This window comes from Brassica napus, chromosome C9, assembly GCF_020379485.1.
Source record: "Brassica napus cultivar Da-Ae chromosome C9, Da-Ae, whole genome shotgun sequence".
Classification (NCBI taxonomy): Eukaryota; Viridiplantae; Streptophyta; class Magnoliopsida; order Brassicales; family Brassicaceae; genus Brassica; species Brassica napus.
In genome coordinates, this window is record NC_063452.1 from 13,577,640 (window position 1) to 13,580,300 (window position 2,661).

General features: G+C 34.1%; 1 long non-coding RNA gene across 1 annotated transcript; it reads left to right on the forward strand.

Moving 5' to 3' along the window:
• The first annotated feature begins 427 nt into the window (after positions 1-427).
• On the forward strand, positions 428-2,084 carry LOC106402291. Its single transcript, XR_001280651.3, has 3 exons — positions 428-511; positions 627-1,761; positions 1,833-2,084. It is a non-coding gene; the product is annotated as an uncharacterized LOC106402291 (long non-coding RNA).
• The last annotated feature ends 577 nt before the right edge of the window (positions 2,085-2,661 follow it).

Genomic DNA, 2,661 nt, shown 5'->3' on the forward strand with positions numbered 1-2,661 from the left:
ATCTGGTCTTAAGATTGGGCTGGGCATATATTAACCATTTTCTGTCATCTATGGGCTCATTGTATTGTGACATTAGAGCACCTCCGTTGTAGGTTGTTAAGGAAGGGTTTAAAAAAAAAAAAAAAAAAAAAAGTATAGCAACCGATTCTTATAAGAGGGTTTTTAGAGCATCCTTAATCCTAAGAGCCCATTAGGGGTTTTTATTATTATTATTATTTTTTTTGTCTGATTTAAAAAAAATTAAAAATTAATCAATCGTGGACCGCTACGTATCAGTGGGGCCCGCAAACAGTACAAGAATCACACTAAAAATCACCTTAAATTCTCAGTTGAGAAGAGGAGAAAGTGGTGGGTTTTAGTTTTTTGTGGGGTCCACACCCCTTAAGAACCCTTTAAAACCAGGGTTAAAGGTGTTCTTAGATTCAGTAAAAATCCCTAACGTGTCCGTTTTTTATTGGCTTTTCTTGTATGCCTTTCTCTATCCTCTTTCTCTCTTTGGCGTCTCTTTCTGGTAAATCAATTCTTCTATACAGATCTCAAACCTTAATTCTCTCTTCTTCATCATGTTTGATTTCGTGGGTATTATCCCAATTTACGGATTTTGATGTTCTGATTTGGGAATTTAGGTTTCTTCGAATTTGGGAATCAATCAAAGAAAAGAGACATTTGCACTTGCCTCTGGGGTTAACTCTTTCGATCAAGGCACCAAGGTTCGTCTACTTCATTCTCTCTCTTTCTTTGTAATCAAAAATCAAAATTTGTCAGCTTTATTTTCTGAGAAAGTTAACTAATTGTATTGAATCTGCAAAAGATATGGATAGATAAAAGAACCGGTGGTGTTCAAAAGAATACTTCTTTTCTCCCTAATCTGTGTGTTGGTTTGATTAACGTACATAAGCTCTTCAAAACTATACTCTTTTCCTCCCGAATTGGTTTGTTGATCATGTGGTTTATATAGACAAACTTTTCTTAGTTTCTCTTTGAAATACATTATCACCTTGTTTCTCTTTTGGTTGAACTTCTTTGTACAATTAAATTCCGTCGTGTTCTGATCATATTTGTGATATATATGGGAATGGATTCATTATGATAACATGTTATGCTCTAACATTCATGTTTTTCAGTCAAAGTTAACATTTTTTTCTTTGGGTCAATCGATTCATTTTGAGTGGTAGATGAGTATTGAAGTACATAGTCTTGTGGTTCTTCTGATCTGTGTGTTTCTGCAATAATAATTGGAGATTTCTTGTCGGTGACTCTCTTAATGTCTCTCCTGTACGCTGGATTTGAGACTTCTTATGTGGAAGAAGAACCATTACTACCTTTTGATACTCTCTTAGAAGAATACTTTGTAGAATCACACTTGAGAAAGTCTTTAAACTCAAACGGGAGTTCTTCGAATTCTTTAGAGGTTCCTAGGTTAGCTTATCTGATCTCAGGTACTAAAGGAGATAGCCACAGGATGATGAGGACTTTGGAAGCTGTGTACCATCCAAGAAACCAATATGTTCTCCATTTAGACCTCGAAGCTCCACCTAAGGAGAGGCTGAAGCTTGCAATGTCTGTGAAGAGTGATCCTACTCTCCGTGAAGTTGCAAACGTCCGTCAGTGTTATGTCACAGTCTAATCTCGTTACCTATAAAGGCCCTACAATGATCGCTTGTACGCTTCAAGCTGTGGCGGTTTTTCTCAAGGAGAGCTTGGATTGGGATTGGTTCATCAACCTTAGTGCATCAGATTATCCTCTCGTGACACAAGATGGTTAGTTAAAACTCTAATGACATTCTTGATCTTTTCTTAGTTGTGACTCTTGTTTGTTACTGAACTTGCAGATTTGTTGTGTGTCTTCTCCAATTTGTCTAGGAATCTTAACTTCATTGAACATACGAAGTTCACCGGAATATTAAATTCATGATATAAATTTGTATTTCTATTTTTCATATGTTTTTATGTCATATTTTATGTTATGAAATCCAATAATTTATAAATTTTGTAATATTTAAATTTAATAATTCAATTTTTTTTAAAAAAATTAAGAACCTTATAGATGTTCTTCCATTGGACTTTCATACAACTAAAGTTCTAAACTTCATAAAGTACACAATTAACTATTAAATTAATTTTAACTCTAACCAATGGAAGTGGTCATAGGATTTAGGAAGTGATTTTTGTTTGACGAACTTTATTTTAAATTTATATCTTCACAATGTAATGTTTACATTTTACTTTCGGCAATGACGTTCTTAATCGAACGGGATAAGACCAGCGCCGCATCTACGTTATGTAGGAAGGGTGCAATTGCCACCACAAAAATATAAAAGTAAACTTAATTTTATAAGGTTGAGCCAAACTTTTGCAGCTTAGTTGGCTAAAAGTCTTTCTTTGCCATCTCTCAGCCTGGGTTCAAAGCTCTTATTGCTCCCTATTTTTTTTTCCTGAGTTCCTTTTTGTCGATGTATTATTTTCCTCATATTATCAAGTAAACATATTTATTTATTATTTAGTTATTTTTGTGTTTCCACTCAAAATATTTTATGGATCCGGCACTGGATAAGACATGCTTTTAGTAGATCGGCTTATATCAATACTCTTGGCTGAACCTAGATTCACAAATTGATGAACTGTTTTACAGATTAATGAACGATTTACATCTCATTTTCT